Source organism: Mustela putorius, unplaced genomic scaffold (assembly GCF_011764305.1).
Source record: "Mustela putorius furo isolate JIRA1106 unplaced genomic scaffold, ASM1176430v1.1 tig00003834_pilon_pilon_pilon, whole genome shotgun sequence".
NCBI classification, from domain to species: domain Eukaryota; kingdom Metazoa; phylum Chordata; class Mammalia; order Carnivora; family Mustelidae; genus Mustela; species Mustela putorius.
Window position 1 is genome coordinate 104,112,033 of NW_025421987.1, and position 19,260 is coordinate 104,131,292.

At 35.9% G+C, this 19,260-nt stretch overlaps 1 pseudogene; it reads right to left on the reverse strand.

The window, feature by feature from the left end:
* Positions 1–18,670: 18,670 nt before the first annotated feature.
* LOC101687552 lies at positions 18,671–19,044 on the reverse strand (annotated as a pseudogene).
* Between the last annotated feature and the right edge of the window lie 216 nt (positions 19,045–19,260).

The following is a 19,260-nucleotide window of genomic DNA, read 5'->3' on the forward strand; positions in this document are numbered from 1 at the left end:
AAATTTGGAGGTAAATGCCTGCTAGTATTTGTTATGCTACTAAATGATGCCACTGGGAATATATCCAAGCCTTCCTACTTTTAACAAGTTGACTTTTATTTCTGTGCATATTACCTACTGCATAATAGCAAGATTGTTGCTGAAGATCAGATAGCTAGTCTATCTTCAAGGCAGAAAAGGACAAAGAACAGCATCAACAGATCTGAAGCCCCTTTCCCTCTTTTTTAAAAAAAAAGAGGATACAGAATACAGAATACAAAAACTAGTCAAAAAAGTTGTAGGAAACTTCACTTTTATTTGCCTGAACTGTGGTACATGGCTCCTGCCATAAACAAGGGGGATTAAGAAAGTGAGTATCTTGCTTGGAACTGGGAACTTGGTTATCCCAAACTAAGATGAGCTTTGTTAGCAAGGAATAAGTAGGGAATAGGTATTGAGAAAGCAAATGACAATGTCTAACTCAGGCATTCTATTTAGTTGAAATATATTTTAAAAGTTTTCTCTTACTTCTCTGATCAGTTCTTCTTAGTTTCCAATTTGCCTTTCTCTATCATACTTCTAGAAGTTAACATTCCTAAGTCTTGGTCCTAGTGCCTTTATATTTCATATATGAAATATAAACTTGCTCATAAACTTGATTACTTATAATTTAATGACTCCCAAATTTATGTCCTCATCCAAGAAGTCGCCTATGAGCTCCAGAATTAAGTGTGTGTGTGTGTGTATACATATATATATATTTTTTTAAATAATTTCTTGTTTGTGTCTGTTTCCTCTACTGAAAGGGCTGATACCATGTCTCTTTTTATCTCTGCTCTATCTCGCCTAGCCCAGTAACTTCTACATAGTGGGTGCTTATAAAATATTTCATAAATGAATGAAGTTATTTTCTAAGCTACTGACCATGGGATACATCCCTAGCTGTATGGGTGGCATAGTAAGTAGTGCCAGTTGATTTCTGCACAGACCAGTGGAGTCTTGAGAACGTCAATTGTGCCACTGGAGAATGACTTTTATGAGTCTTTGGATGACCACTCCATATCACCAGGCAAAGAAACCCCTGAAGAAACAGCTCTCTACCATACTTTTTATGACCAACTATCCCTTCAAGTGTTATACTGAAAGTCTAGAAAATAAAAATGTTCACAATGTCTGAGACTAAAATAATAGAAACAAGTTATTCTGGAGCTGTGACAGAACTCACAATATGGAACAAACGTAGACTTTCCTTCCCCAAGAGAATGGGCAAACAGAATGTTCCTAAATTTATGAAAAGACTTACAATCACAGAGAAAGGCAACAAGGGCAGCAGTACATTCTGATATTGATTAGAACCGAGACATAGGAGCAAATATAAGAAACTCTTAAATTATAATGAGATTAGAGAGAGCATTATGTTTATAAAAAAAGGAACAATTTGAAGTCTGCTTTATAATTGAAATTTGAAAGTTCTGGCAAAATTTTAAATTTCAAGAATGAAAACCCACCCTCAAATATATGGTCAGAAGATAATACATAAAAAGGAAAACAAAGGGACACCTGGGTGGCTTGGTCGGTTAAGCGGCTGCCTTTGGCTCAGGTCATGATCGCAGGAACCCCACGTCATCGTGGGGCTCTCTGCTCAGCAGGGAGCCTGCTTCTTCCTCTCCCTTTGCATGTTGCTCTGCCTGCTTGTGCACATGTGCTCTCTCTCATTCTCTCTCTACCAAATAAGTAAAAATCTTTTTTTTTTAAAAGAAAAATAAAATCATTGGGCTTTTCATCTGAAATACTAAATACCAGAAAATGTTTGAGCGGTGTCTAAAATCTTTTGAGAAAGAGTTTGCATCCCAAGGGTTTTCTCTACCCTTCAAATTAAGGAGGCAACAGGAAACAGAAAGATTCTTAGACCAGTTCATTAAGATTCTCCAACGAGACACTTACATAGCCTGAAAAGAAGTGTTTCCATGGACTAAGAAGTGCTTCAAAATCAAGGTCTCAAATATGGCCAGAAATTGTACTCATTTCACATAAATTGAGGTAGTGATTTGTATATATTTTCTCCCTTTCTCCATGCCCACCTCCTAATCATTACCCCCATTCCTTTTCTAAACAGGTATCCATAATATTTTAATTTTATCCCCTTAGAATTTTTCAAGCATTTTCTAACTTTTCTAAAGTTAGTTCTGTGCAGTGTGTTGAGTAATTAACAACTGAGAGAACATTACAAGTTTTATATATGGCCAAATCTGAATTTATGGGAAATCCACAGAACTAGGTAGAACTAGAAATGCTTTAGAAAGTGACAAAGTTTGAAAACAATACCAGTTTTCAATTATAGAAATTAGAAAAAGGGCTGAAAGCTTAACTAGAAAAAGTAAGGAGAAGGAAAATGAGGGCAAAAATCAGTGATAAATTTAAAAAGAAACCATTAAGAATAGGAAAAAAGAAAAAATAGAATATGATATTGGGAAAACTGGACAACTACATGGAAATAAATGAATTTGAGCCACTTTCTGACATAACACAGAAAAATAAACTCAACATGGATTAAAGATATAAATGTGAGACCCAAAGCCATAAAACTTCCAAAAGAAAACATAAGCAGTAATCTCTCAGATGTTGGTCTTGGCAACGTATTTATGGAAATGTCACCTCAGGCAAGAAAAACAAAAATAAACTATTGGGACTATACCAAGATAAAGTTTTTGCACAGAAAGAGAAACCACCAATTAAACAAAAAGTCAATTTAACTGAATAGGAGAAGATATTTGCAAATGACAGATATGATAAGGGGTTAATGTCCAAAATATATTAAGAACTTATACAATGCAACACCAAAAAACCTACAAACAATCCAATTAAAAAATGGGTAGAGGACCTGAATAGACATTTTTTCCAAGGAAGACATACAGATGGCTAACACAGATACTCAACAACAAAGATCATCAGGGAAGTGCAAATCAAAACCATAGTGAGATATCACTTCACACATGTCAGAATGGTTAGTATTAAAAAGACAAATAATAACAAGTGCTGGTAAGGTTGTGGAGAAAAGGGAACTGTTGCATGCTGTTGGTGGGAAGATAAATTGGGGCAACCACTATGGAAAACAGTATGGAGGTTCCTAAAAAATTAAAAATAGAAATACCATATGATCTAGTAATTCCACTGTTGGGTATTTACCCAAATGAAAAAGAAAAGATAAATACAATACTATGTTTACTGCAGCATTATTTGCAATAGCCAAGATGTGAAAGCAACCCAACTGTCCATCCCTAGATGAATGAATAAAGAAGATGTGATGTATATGTATACAATAGAATATTACTCAGCCATAAAAAAGGATGAGCTCTTGACATTTGCAACAACATGGGTGGATCTAAAGGGTATTATGCTAAGTGAAATAAGTAAGACAGAAAAACAAATATATGATTTCACTTATACGTGGAATCTAAAAAACAAAATAAAAGAATAAATAAAAAACAAATAGACTCTTAAATACATAGAGCAAACTGGTGATTGCCAGAGAGATAGTGTGTGGGGTGATGGGCAAAATGGGTGTAAGGGTTTAAGAGGTACAAACTCATAAAGGTGGAAAGCACAGCATAGGGAATATAGTAAATAATATTGTTATGACCTTGTATGGTGACAGATGGTAACTACATTTATGGTGAATGTTGAATAATGTGTAGAATTGTCAAATCACTACGTTGTACATCTGAAACTAATATAACATTGTATGTCAATTGTACTTCAAACTGCCCCCCAAATTAAAAAAACAAAAATTTATTAAATACTGGTTTATATAAACTCAACCCATTATACAAATTTTCAGATATACCAACCTGTGATAAGGGTGGTAGAGAGAAAAGAAAGTTTATATAAATACATAATATTAAGGAATATCACCATGTAAAAAGATGAGATTAAACAATTTTTAAGGAAAACACCAGGTACAACATGGTCCTAATAAGCCTTCTGGATAAAATGGATGATTTTCTGGGGAAATTAAAAAATGACCAAAATTGATGCAAAAAAAGATGAAATAACTGGAGAAATAACTGGAAGAAATAATAATTTTAAAACCTGTCACAGAATTATTGAAAATAAGCATGCTAGGCCCAGGTGATATTTTAAAATGTTTATTTATTTATCTTAGAGAGAGACGGACAGGAACAGGATAGAACAGGAGGGAGGGGCAGAGGGAGAGAGAATCTGAGCCAGACTTCCTGCTGAGCACTGAACCTGACACAGGGCTTGATCTCATAACCCTGAGATCATGACCTGAGCCAAAACTAAGGGTCAGATGCTTACCTAACTGTGCCACCCAGATGATATTTTTTTAGAAAAGATTGATTGATTGATTGATTGATTGATTTTAGAGAGAGGGAGGGAGGGAGGAAAAGAAAGGGGATCGGAGGGGTTAGAGGCAGAGGGAGAGAATCTTCAAGCAGACTCCCTTCTGAGCGAGGAGCCTGACATGGGGCTGTATCTCATGACCCTTGAGATCATGACCTGAGCTGAAACTAAGAGTTTGAAGCTTAGCTAACTGAACCACCCAGGTACCCCTAAGCCCAGATGATTTTTAGAGAAAATTTCAACACACTTGCAAGAAACATATACTACTGTCTTTGCTATTTAAACTGCCCAAGCATAGAAAAAAGGGTGAAATTTCCAGATAATTTTACAAGGTTGACACAAACCCAGTTTCAAATCTTAATAGTATAAGTGATATACATATATACAAAAACTAAAGAAAAATAACAGTTAACCGAGCATAAATAAACTACTGGCAAATAAATTCAGGAGTGTTTTAAAAAGGCATTACACCTTATATTAGTCAGGGTTCTTCACAGAAATAGAACCAGTAGAACACAAACACACATTTATCATAAGGGATTGGCTCACACAGTCATGGAGGTTGACAGGTCCTGAGAACTGTGATCAGCAAGGGGAAGTCCCAGGACAGCTAATGGTGTAGATCCAGTCTGAATCTGAGGGCCAAAACCAGGACAGCTAATAATGTTAAGTTCCATTCCAAAAACTGGCAGGTTTGAGACCCAAGTAGCAATATTTCAGTTAGAGTCTAATGGTGGAAAAATATTGATGTCCCAGCTCAAAGCAGTCAGGCAGAAGGAGTTCTTAGCCAGGGCTGCCTTAACAAAATACCAGAGACTGGGTAGCTTAAAAAACAAAAAAAATTTTCTCACAGTTTTGGAGGCTTAAAGTTAAAGATCAAGATGCCACCACGATTTGTTTCTGGTGAGAACTCTCTTCCTATGTTATAGATGACCTTGCTATGTTCTCACATGGCAAGGACAGTAAGGGAGAAAATTCTGTGGTGTTTCTTCATATAAGGGCACTAATCCCATTATGAGGGCCTGACCCTCAGAATCTCATCCTGTGTGGTTTCCAGAGGCCCCATCTCCCCATATCATCACCATGGAAGTTAGGGCTTCAATTTAGGAATTTGGGGAGAATAAAATTGAGTTCATACCACACCTTCACTAAGTAGGATTTATACCAGAAATGTAAAGATGATTCAATTGTTGGGATATTTTGATTAAATTCATTAAATCAAAAGGTTCAACAGACCATTTCAATTAATGCCAAAGATATGTTAAGATTAATCTGTTTCTTCTATAAGATGATAGAGACTCTGAAACCAAAGGCACTTTTTTAAGAGTACAATACTATAGGTAAAAAGTAGTGACAAGGGTACTCCCTATCGTTGCTATTATTAAATTTTTTTTTGGAATGTCCCAGCCAGACTAGTAAGAAAAGAAAAAGCAACAAGAGAACTAAGAAAGACAAAATTGGCATTGTTTGCAGATCATGTAATTATGTAATAGGAAAACACTACAGATATACGGATTTAAGATATATTGAAATAATAAGAATTTAGTAAGTGACCATATATGGATAAATGAAAACAAAAAGCAATAGCTTTCCTACACCAGTGGTAACCAGAAAATATAAGAAAAAAATTTTTAATTTGTAATGTAAATAACAGTAACAGTGTAAGCCACCTAGGAATAGACTTAGCAGGGAATATCCAAGACATGCATGAGAACACTTTAGAACTACTGAGGGCATAAAAAGAGATTGTGTTTTTAGAAGGAAAAACTGAACCCAGAGACTCCGAGTTCTATGTTGTAGCTGCTTTCCAGGATAACACATTTTAAAGTAGACAATCTTACACAGCTTTTAAGATCTCTTTTCCTTGGTGTTCTGAAATTTCACAAGGGAGGGCCTAGGTGAAAGTCTACTTTTCATTCATCTTGCTTAGAACTGAGTGGGCTCTTTCAATTTAAAGGTTGTTGCCTCTTTGTTGTTTAGAAATTTTGCTCTTTGACAATTCCTCCTCTGTTTTCATTTTTGGAGACTCCTATTATTTATTTGCTGAACCATGTGGATTATGTTTCACCATTTACAAAAGCAACATAATATACAAGTTACTTATGAATAAACCTAAAAAAGATATAAGATGTTAACATTAGGGGAAGCCATGTGAGTGGTCAACCTAGATCTTTGGTATTACTTTTGCTATTTCTCTCTGAATCTAAAATTATTCTACAATGAAAAGCTCAATGGAAAAAGATATGGGAGAAAATATAATACATTATTAAAAAATATTAAAGGAAGCTGAAACAAAGGGAAAGACACACTATATTTATGAATTAGAGGATCCAATAAAGATGTCAGTTTCTCCCCAATTTTCCATAGATGCAGTATAATTTCAATGAAAATATCAGCAGCACTTTTGAAGGAATAAGACAATCTGATGCCTAAATTTATATGGATAAGCAAAGCCCCAAGAGTAGCTTAAACGTTCTAAAAGGAGGAGGAAGTAGGACTTGTTTTTCACATATCAATAATTAAGCAGAGTATCCACAGTTAAGACAGTGTGGTATTGGTTCAAGGATAGAAAAGCAGGTTAATGGAAAAGAAAAAAGGGCCCAGAACGAGACAATTATATGGAATCTTGATATTGATGCATTGTAGTAGGTTGACTAAATATAGCCTTCAAAATTCATGTCTACCTAAAACCTTAGCATATGACCTGATTTGGAAATAGTGTCTTTGCAAATGCAATTAAGGATATAGAGAGGAAATCATCCTAGACCCTAAATCCAATACTGCTGTTCTTTCAAGAAGAGAAGTAATTTGGAGATCTAATTCCATTTTCTTCATATATATATTTTTTAAGATTTTATTTATTTATTTGACAGAGAGAGATCACGAGTAGGCCGAGAGGCAGAAGCAGGCTCCCTGCCAAGCAAGGAGCCTGATGCGGGGCTCGATGCCAGGACCCTGAGATCATGACCTGAGCTGAAGGCAGACATTTAAACCACTGAGCCACCTAGGCACCCCTCCATATTCTTTATCTATACATGTATATATGTGTAGATATTTCAACATCCTTTTTGTCATGTTTATGTCTCCACTCTCCATTGATTTGCAATATGAATGTACTAGATTCTTAGAGCTGCTGTAATAAGTTAATCACTTGGTGGCTTAAAATGACAGAAATCTATTGTTTCACAGCTCTGGAAAATAGAAGTCTGAAATCAAGGTGTCAACAGGGTTGGTTCCTCCCGTAGGCTCTGAGGAAGAGATCCTTAGCCTCTCTTTTAGCTTTTTTTGGCTGCCCACAATCCTTGGTGTCCCTTGGCTTGCCCATGCACCACTCAAGTCTGCCTCCATCTCACTCTGTCCTGTCCTCTTCTTGAAAGGACAGCCTTATATCTCTCTACCCCTCCCCACAAATCTGGGTTTATTGGGTTTAAAAACAAGTTATTAAAAACAAACTATCATGGATGGAACTAGAGCGTATCATGCTTAGCGAAATGAGTCAAGCGGAGAAAGACAACTATCATATGATCTCCCTGATATGAGGAAGTAGTGATGCAACATGGGGGCTTAAGGGGGTAGGAGAAGAATAAATGAAACAAGATGGGATTGGGAGGGAGACAAACCATAAGTGACTCTTAATCTCACAAAACAAACTGAGGGTTGCTGGGGGGAGGGGGATTGGGAGAAGGGGGGTGGGGTTATGGACATTGGGGAGGGTATGTGCTTTGGTGAGTGCTGTGAAGTGTGTAAACCTGGCAATTCACAAACCTGTACCCCTGGGGATAAAAATATATGTTTATAAAAAATTAAAAATTAAAAACAAACAAACAAGCTATTGTTTAAGGATACACTCATATGTACAAAAAAAAGTAAAATTTCAAAAGCAAGGTCATAACATTTACCTCTGGTTGGGATGCAGGCAGTGGGCATAGAGCCGGAATAAACAGATTGATGATGCTCTGTGGGAGCTGGACTCACTGGTGTTCATGTGATTGTCATAACTTACAGCTGTTACATATATTCTTTCATATATGTCAGGTATTATACAATACACATTATAAAAATAGTTTCCGTTGACTTTTCCCTCATGCTTTCCATTTTTCTTTGGTTTTACTTTGCAGATTTCTTTTTCTTTCAGCACTTCTGTAGCACTTGTAATTTTCACAATCATGTTTTTAATTCCCAAGATTTCTTTCTTGTTTCTTAGTTGCTGCTTCATCATAGCAGCCTAAACTTTTTTAGTAGCTGCAGCATCTTCTCAAATCTCTCTAAGAAATTCACTGGGATTTTTTAAAGACTTCACTGTTCTCTAAGTTGTTTCTCCTTCCCTTGGACCAGTTTGGTTTGTTATCTTGATCGTTTTTCAGACATGCTACTGTTTTCCTCATTGGTCTGCAGGATTTTGGTTATGAGTAAAAAATTAGGTGATGAATGAGACTTATCATGGGCCATTCTTCTTAGGGGCAGCTTGCTTAGGGCAGAATCCTGGGTTCATGGGAAGAAGGTCTCTGTTCAGGAACAGGAAGGCTCTTTACTGAAGCCTTGTGTGTAAACCCTCTTCCCCAGACAAGCCCAAATTCCAGACCCCAAAATGAACATGGACTCCGATTTTTGTCTTATTAATTATTTGTAGAAATTTCCACTTCTTTCTTTCTTCCAAACGTGGCTATGTATTGTAAAGTTATTTTTAACAAAAAAATTTTTATCTATGTGTCTGTCTGTACTTGTGGTGGGGGTTCTTTTACATAAGCTTAGTAGACTATCTTGGCAGGAAATCTGCACTGTGATATCTATAATCCTTTTAGCAAACACCTCTGCTTATATGGTATTTGTCTGTCTGCATGCACAAGGAATTTTGGCATACAGTTTTGAGAACACATCAGAAAAATGCATGATTTCTACCAGATCCTCTAGTTATAAGACCGTTATCTACTTACCCAGAGCTTCTTTTCTCTCTTTTTATACCAGCGGCCCCATACTCTCTAGAGGTACCTTACCTCCCTTTTATTGGCTCCTGGCTCACATCTATATGTTAGTATGTGGTTTATACAAATATGTTTTGAAGTATAATCAACAGGATCTCCTGACAGGTTGTGTGTGGATTGTGAACAAAAGAGTTGTTATCAAGGGTAACTCCAATCAGGGAATATTATTTCCTAAGATTGAGAGTGTTGCTGGGAGGGGTTGTTAAAAAGTCAAGGGCTTGTTTTCTGAAATATGAGTTTATTATTAGACATCCTAGCAAAGATGTCAAGTAGGCCGGTGGATATATAAGTTGGGAGTTTAGGGGAGCAGTTGGGCTGGAGATATATACTAGGGAGTCACTGGCATAGAGCTGGTTGTTAAAGTCAGGAGACAGTCTGAAATTACCTACAAACAATGTGGAATAGATAGTGAGGAAGGCTGAGATTACAGCATTCCACAATTTTGAGCAAAAGGGGAAGGATCTAGCAATGGAGAATAAGGAGGGGAGGGTGAGAAGAGAGGAAACACAGGAGATGTGGTATCTCTGAAGCCGAGTGGCAGAAGTGTCAAATGCTGCTGAGAGATTGAGACCTAAACGTTATTTGGCCAGGTAGAGATTACTGGTGGTGTTGACAGGAGCAATTTCAGTGGAGTACTAAGATAAAAGCCTGATTGAAATGAGTTCAAGAAAGCCTATGCAAAGAATTAATGGAAATAATGATGCAGACAACTTTTTGCAGAATTTACTGTGAAGAGAAGTGAGAAATGGAACAGAAGAGAAACAGAATGTGGGGTTAAGGAACATAATGAAGAGTATTTGTTCATTAATAGGGATTTTGAGACTACTTAGAATAAAAAACAAGTAAAGTCTTAAAACATCAAAGAAAGAATCCCAAAGAAATTCAAAGCATAAAACATTCTTTATAGTGAAAAGTTAGGCAAATTTCCTTTAAACGTACAAAGATGTTTTTATTCCACAATGTAATGGAAGTCTTTGTTTGCAGGCAGTGTAATTATCTACATTCAAAGTCTATAAACTTGAAAACTTTTTGATTTGAAGGTTTAGTAAAGTTTTTGGATATAAGATCAATATACACAAATTGTGGTTCTTATCTGTTAGTTAAAGAAATACAAAATGGATTTTAGAAAATATAACATCTAAAGATATAATAAAACGTAACCTAGAAAATAATTCAGAATTTATGCAAGAAAAAATGTATAGGGTCTCTATGTGTAGCCTTATCAAATTTGCCCAAAAGGGTCTAAACAAAAAGAGAAACCATGTTCAGTCCATTAATGGAAAGATTTAGTTCTAAGGATGGCAATTGCACGGAAAATAACCTATTAATTCAAAGCAGTCAAGTGAATACTTTATCAGTTGTGTGTGTGTGTGTGTGTGTGAGAAATTTTACAAAAGGTTAAAGTTGCCAAGATAATTTTGAAATGAAAAAATAACAGACTAGGTTATCTTACCCTATTGTGAAACTAAAATAATTAAATAAGACAATATTGACATGTGGATGAGCAAATAAATCCATGGAATGGGACAGAAATCCCAGAAATGGTACTGTGTACATATGAAAAATTGACATATGGCAGAAATCTTATTATCATTATAAACATTTGGGGAAATAACTCACTATTTGATTAATAATAATAGTTATCCATGTGAAAAGATAATACATCTCTACCTCACACCATATATAAAAATAGACGGTTTTAAATTTAAATGAGAAAAGCAAAAAAAAAAAAAAGAGAATTATGAGAATTATGTATCATTTCAGCCATAACCTGAATCTATAGATAGATTTATTTATTTATTTGAGAGAGAGAGCATGTGCGTGGGGGGAGGGGCAGAGATAGAGGGGGAAAAAACCTCAAGCAGACTCCATGTTAAGTGCAGAGCCTGAAGCAGGGCTTGATCTCGAAACCCTAAGATTATGACCTGAGCTGAAATCAGGAGTGGGCCTCTTGTCCGACTGACCCATCCAGGTGCCCTTCCATAACCTGAATCTAATCATGAGAAAACAACAGATGGCTAAGAGACATTCTGCAAAACAGATGGCTTGTATGCCTTAAAAAAAAAAAAAGTCAATGTTAGAAAAGATATAAAGCATGATGAAGTGTTTAAATGAAAGGAAACTAAATAGACATAAAATTAAATGTAATATAATTGGATCATATACCAGAAAAAATGTCAAAAAATTACAATATTAGAAAAACTGACAAAATTTGAATATGATCTATATATTATAGTTTTATATCAGAGTTAAAATTCCTGATAATTATACTGTGGTGACGTAAGTGAATGTCTTTGTTCTCAGGAAGTATACAGTGAAGTGTTAAAGAAATGGGATATTTCTTTCAAATTATTTAGAAAATGTACGTTAAAGCGTACTAATTAAAGTAATATATAGTGAGTAATATAATTATATAATATGAATTATACTTATATAATTATCATTTGTAATTATATTCTTTTCTACCTGTGGTAATATGTAATATACAACACATTTGATTATATTAACATACAGAAGAGTAACTGTATATAGAGAGAGGGAGAGAATAAAAAAGCACATTTGATAAAATGTTGACAATTGGTGAATCTGGGTAAAAAAAATTTATCACTTCACATATTTGAATTATTTGAAAATTATTTGAAAAGTAAATATAGGAAAATATCACACTTGTAAATCACATGTCAAATACACAAATCATAAAGAGAAAGATTCATCAATTTGACTATATTAAAATTTTCAAAAGGTGTCAATATGAGGAAAAAAGAGAAGTTAAACTCTGAAGGAGGGTTGCAAAATTTATAATCAGTTAGGACCCAAAATATATTAAAAGTCCCAGTAAATTAACAAGAGAAAACAAAAAAGCTTAAGTATATAAATGAGCAATTCACAGAAAGAGAAAACTTAATGGCTACTAGATATGCCTCATTATTCAACCAGTTAGGAATCAGGAAAATGAAATTATTAAAGCAATAAATAATTTCACACTAGCTATATAGACAAAAATTTTAAAAAATAGGATCGTACAAAATATTAGCAAGGATATTGAGTGTGAATTCCCGGATAGAGCTGGTGGGTGTTTAATTTGTTATTACTAGTTTTGGACAGCAGTTTAGCAATACCTTCTAAAGATTGAAGATGCCCAAATCCTACAAACCTAGTCCCCACTTTCCTATATTTATACCTGAGACAAACAGGCACACAGGTACACAAGCAATGTGTGTAAAGAAGTTTATTGCAGTAATTTTTGTGATCATTACATAACAGAAGCAACAAAAATGCCCATAAAAGGAAAATGGATAAGTAATTGTGTTATGTTCATACAAGGGAATATGATGTCATACTTATGTTAAAACGAACAAACCACAGTTGCAAGTATAGAGACAGATTAATCTCAGAATTATAAGTAAACGAGAAAAAGCCAGTTGCAGAATGATATCATTTATGTAAGTTTTAAAACAACCAATCATTTCCAGGTATTGTTTACAGACATTGTTATGGGTTGAATTGTGTCTCCCAAAATAATCTGTTGAAGTCTTAACCTCTAGTACTCAGCATATGACCTTATTCGGAAATAGGATTGTGGCAGATGTAATTGGTTAAGTTAGGATAAGATTTAATCCAATAAGACTGGTGTCTTTATAGGAAAAGACAGAGACACCAGAAAGAATGCCAAGAAGGCAGAGACTGAACTTGAGCTGCCACAAGTGAAGGAACACCTGGGACTACCAGAGCCTGGAAGAGTCAAGGAAAGATCCTTTGTAAAGGGGCTGGAGGAAGTGTGGCCCTACCAACACCTTGATTTGGACTTTAAGCCTCCAGAAATGTGAGAAAAAAATATTCCATTATTTTAAGCCATAAGTTTATGATGCGGGTTTCCTTAGCTATTAGAGTATTCCCATGAAACTTTTCAGAAGCCAAAAGGGCATAAAGCAAACACTATTTGTTAATTTAAATGGAAAACATTTTGAGCATTTGTGGACCCCCAAAATAACCTCCCTCAGTCTTTTCTTATAGTTAGGACACATCTTGCTAACAGTTATACAAAATAAGTGGAGATGAAGCACAGATGCTCACAGACACAGTTCAAAGCTGTGGTGGGTTGATGATGAGGTACTGAGTGTAGGTCCCAGCAAAGGAGCTTGGTGGTGTCACTCTGGCTGCTTCGGGTTCACATTACCTCTTAAATGGCTCATTGCAAAATAGACAGTGAACGCTGTTTTTGCTGTAAAAGCAAAGGGTGTAAAAAGCAGGGAATACTTGTATTTTGCTATAGCAGCACTCAGAAACTAATACAGATACATTAATGTCTAAATATAAAGAGAAAAGTATATAAATAGTTACACATGCAAGGGGATAGTGAGTACCCAATTCGGGATGATGTTTAACCCTGGGAAGAGAGGAGAACAAAGAGAGGTTCACAGAAGCCTTTAACTGTATCTGTAATTTGTGTTCTTTTAAAATATTAGCACACTAAGGGATGCCTGAGTAGCTCAGTCAGTCTCCAACTCTTGATTTCAACTCAGGGCATGATCTCAGAATTGTGAGATTGAGCCTTGTGTTGGTCCATGCTGGGCATGGAACCTGCTTAAGATTCTCTCTCTCCTTCTCCCCCTTCTCCCCTCTCATGCACACATGCTCTCTCTTTTTCTCTCTCAAATAAATAAACAAAAACATAGTACAATAAGATTTGACAGATGTTGGTAGAGGGTCTAAGAAGGTTTGTTGTAGTTTCCTGCATATGTAGAGTAATTGGTAATATGGGAAGAAAAGTATAAATCCGAAGATGTATTGGGGGTATATGGGAGAGCGTGGTTGGAACACAGTTTCTCCTGGAGTCCATCTACCAGGGCTTTGCCCATTTGGTTAGTGACAACTGTTGGGAACAGTTATTGGTTGTAGTGGTTTGGCAACTAACAGCAGAGCTAGGAGGTGACTGAAATAAAATGATGTTTGTTACCCTCTAAGACTGGCATGTGCAGCCCAAATATGTGAAGGTAAATCTTTCTCAAAAGAATTATCAGAAATTAATTTTTGGAGTATCTGGGTGGCTCAGTAGGTTAAGACTCTGCTTTTGGCTCAGGTCATGATCTCAGGGTTCTGGGATCAAGCCCCGCATAGGGTTTTCTGTTCAGCAGGGAGCCTGCTTCCCCCTCCCCCTCTGCCTGCCTCTCTGCCTACTTGTGATCTCTGTCAAATAAATAAATAAATAAATAAATAAATAAATAAATAAATAAATCTTTTTAAAAAAGAAATTGATTTTTATTTATTATCTCAGGAGAGAGCCTGCCTCATTGTTGAGGAGCTCTTGTTAATAATAACTTTAAATTGCATAATTCTTTAAAGTTTAAAATGTAATTAGAAACCAGTTAAAAAACATTGAGCTGAAATTTTCTTGCCTGCGATTTCACCTCTCAGTCCAGAGTCTGTCTTTGTAAACAGTGTGGAATAGATCCTTATTCGCCATCACTTGATTTCCCTAGTTCTTCTCTCCCCAACCAGAATGCTCCTGCTCTCCCTTTCCTTACCATGTATCTCTTATTACCCTGGGAAGTTTTTTGTTTTGTTTTGTTTTTCTTTTTTTAAAAAAGGACAGTCTATCAAGAAGACAGGAGACAATGGGGACTGGTGAGGTAGTGAGCAACTTTTACGTTGCTGGTAGGATTGTAAATTGGCCCAACCATTAAGGAAAGCAATATGGAAGTTCCTCAAAAAATTCAAAATACATGGAACACCTGGGTGGTGTAGTCAGTTAAGTGTCCAGTCTTGGTTTTGGCTCAGGTTGTGATTTCATGTGTTGTAGGATAGAGCCTTGCATGGGGCTCCACACTTAGCCGAATCTGCTTGGGATTCTCTGCTCCTTCTGCCTCTCTCCTGCTCATGCACGCTCTCTCTCTGAAATAAATAAATCTTAAAAAATATTCAAAATATATCTACTTTATGATCCAGAAATTCCACAACCAATATGTATCCAAAGAAAATGAGAACAGTATTTCAAAGAGATATATGCGTCTCTACGTTTATTACAGTATCATTCACAATAGCCAAGATATGGAAACAACCTGAATTGTCCATCAATGGATAAATGGATAAAAGTATGATTTTTTAATCCAATGGATAAATGGATAAAATATTATATATTATATCTATATTATCTATATTATATATAATTACACATATTATATATAATATATATAATATACATATATATAATAAAATATTATTTAGCCAGGAGAAAGGAGTGCTTCCTGCCATTTGTGACAACACGGATGGATCTTGTGAGCATTATGCTAAGTGAGATAAGTCTGATAAAGACATGTACTATATGGTATCACTTACATATAGAATATAAAAAAAGTCAAACTTATAAAAATGTAGAGTAAACTGGTGGTTACCAGGGGGTGGGGGGGAGATAAGATAGATGTTGTTTAAGGGTACAAACTTGCAAAAAGTGGTAAACAAGCCATAGAGATCTAATGCACAGTATAATGAATACAGACAATACTGTACTATAATCAAATTTCCTAAGAGACTAGAACCTAATTATTCCAACCACTGAACAGATCATTGGATAATTATATACTGTGATGGAGGTGCTAAATAAATATCACTATAATGACAATCATGTTACAACATGTAAATATATCAAATTAATGTGTCATACACCTTAAATTTACACTGTTATGTCAAATATACTCAATAAAAAATAAAATGTCCTGGTGATGGTAAAGAAAAAACAAAAAGAAAGATAGAATGCCTCTAACTTGTAGACCCATTTTCAAACCAGTTAGACTACGGTTGTGTTTGAAACTTTTCAGCATGTAGCTCAGAAGCATGAAGTCTTTTCAGGTCACTTTTGGCTTATGGTTGTTTGCAAAGGTGAGAACCCTGGATTGGCAGTGCCATTGTGTGCCAAGACTCTGGGGTCTTGGGCAAGTTAGCTCCTCAGATCATCAATGTCTTCTAATGTGGGAATAATTGTTAGCTTATAGAGTTACTGTGTGGGTTAAATTGAGACGTTGTACTAAAATGTCTCATGTCTAGGAAAATTCAGTAAATGTTAAAAAAATTTACTAAATTTTACTAAATTACTAAAAAAATTTTCAGTAAATGTTAGCCACTGTTAATTATTTTATTGGCCCCCACTTCCACAAAAGGAGATGTCCCTATAATCTTGGTAAGGTCACCATTGACCTAAGTGGAAAGTTCTAGGCAAATTACCACAGAGAATCTTGTTTTTTATAAATGTATTTATTTCTTGATTTTTATAATTCAAAATACCCTTACAACCCCCACATTTCTCCCCCTGCAGCTTTATTAAGATTGACATATAACATTGCATAAAGTTAATGTATACAGTTTATTGATTTGATATACTTATATATTACAAAATGATGACTACCATAGTGTTAGCTAACACCTCCATCAGCACAAATTTTTCATATATTGAGGAGAATACTGAAATAATGTGTTTCAGTTCTTGTTTCTGTTTCCTTACTCTAAATTATCTCACCAGTTCTCTATTCTATACACAGATAACAGAGAGGGTATGAGCAGTGGGGGAAAGGGCCTGCATCTTTTCTTTTCTATGAGACTTTGCTTAGCAGGCTTATCTTCCTGTCACCAATTTTGAAAAATTTGAAAAAGTCCAAGATCTTGGGGGAAAACTGCTCCATTTTACTTGAGGTTTAGTTTTAAATTATTTTTTATAATGAGAAAAATCCAATGTCAGCACAGTGTCATTGAAATGAGTTAGTCTCATATATTGCTGGTGGGAATATGAATTGGAAGAATCTTTTTGGAAAGCAATTTAGCAACAAGTGCCAAAATCCTCAAGAATGTTTTTTACCATTTAGCCTACCAATTTATTTCCAGGAATTCTTCCTAGGGAAAGGTAATAAAGCACTGGGAAAGATCAATAAACAAATATATTTAAAATAGCTTTGTTTATAACTGGGACATCTAAAAAAATGTTTGAAAATATGGCAATAGTTAAATTATGTTCTATCACCAGATGGACTATTATGCAGCTAATAAAAATGTTTCTGAAAAATACTTAAATGTATGAAAACTTCTGATTATAAATTATCAGGCTAAAAAAGATATAAATCATATTCAGACAATAGTTTCTGTTGTGTAAAATAATCCACAGAGGAATAAAGAATGGTTAGCAATATAGATTCAAGATTCTCTGTGAATAAAGAATGGGTAGTTTTTAATTTTTTTCTCCAAATTATTATGTATCTTCCAAGTCTTCTTCAATGAGCCTGCATATATCTTGTAATATGAAAAAGCCATAATAAAAAAGAATTTAAAAAAACCTTATCACTCAAAACTTACCTTTTATGTTTATCAGTATTTTAAATTAAACAGTGAAATGTTGGTAAGTCTTTTTTGGAATATGAATATATTTATTAGGGTGCGCACAAGAATGACACACTAGCACTGTCTCTGATGTGATAAAGAATACATAAATCTGACCCACATTGTGGCAGGAAATAAGAGTCAGGGCTCTTAGGGCTGGTACCAAGTGTCCACTGAAGCCATCTCCATTCACCAGAGAGGATGTTCCCTTGGATTCCAACATCTCTGCTTTAGCTTCAGTCAGGTCTCCATAACCTGCCAGACTTCTTCATTCCAGCATCAGTTGACCCTCTATTTTCTGGCCACTCTGGACTCCTTCAAGACCTAGTTTAACTGCCCCCTGTCTCACTCACCCAGGAATTCTGAGTTGAATTTCTTTGATGTGCTGCTTCTCTGCCACCCTCAGGGGCATGGTTGGGAGTTGAGGGAGAAGGGCAATTACATCACCTTACCCAAGCAAATAGCAGGATTATATTAGCAGATGGCACTTGAACATACACCTTACAACCTCACAGGGTGCATGTTTTCTCCCCAAATGATGCATAATCTCTTGGAGAGCAAACATGTACAGAATGACTTTGTAAACCAAGGCACAAGGGATGCAAGGTGCATGGTGTTTAATTCTGCCTTCTGCCTCAATAGGAAATAAGCACCTGAAACCTGGAACCAGAGCTCTATCCTGGCTTTCCCCTGCCTTTGAATGGTATCACCACTCAAATTCTTCCTGTTCTCAGCATTAGGTCATTTTTCAAAAGAGAGGATAAGATGAGAGAGATTGAGAGTAGAATGGGAGATTGGGGTGGGGTGGGGAGTAACATATAGATAAAAACCGGCAAAATAAAACAAAAGCAATACAAAGATGCAAAAACCAGATTTAATACTAGACTATAACAAGAGAAGGCAGCTGGAGACTCTGCATGCTAACACAAACACAACCCTAGGGAGGTGGACTCAGTGATGAGTGGAGCAGAGGCCACCGGGTTGGGCTAAGAACCTTTCAGTGAGTACTGAATGGACTGGGTCTGCTGCTTCAGTTGTGAGCCTACTTTGATGGTGACAGATCAGGCAATGGCAGGCCTGGAAATCCCACAGCCCTAGGGCCTGCTAGGAGCAGGGGTTCACAAACACGCAGGACGCACTGTTCACACAACAGCGCAAGGTGCGGGATGATCTCCAGGCGCTCAGTGTCTGCAACCATCACGATGAACTCAGAGATGCCTCTGTGGAGGGTTTTGGTGGCCTCACTGGCTCCTTCCTGAAGCTGCTTGTAGTTGCATGACTGCTAAGCAAGGTCCAGTAGTTTCTTGATGAGAAGGGTGTCTTGGAGGAGGTAGGCCTTTGGGTTTACATCAGCTTCCATCACTGCATCTCCCTGGGTGGTCTCCTGCAGGGACACAGAAAGGACCCACCCACAGGGAAGCAGTAAGTGGCTAGTGCTAAAGTCTTTTAACCAAAAATAGCAGTCATCTACTCTTTTCTTCATGCTTCCTTCTCCATCCTGAAAAAAAAGGAGCCATTTAAAAATTTCTAGGTTCTTTTTTTTTTTTAATTAATTTTTTATTTTTTATAAACATAT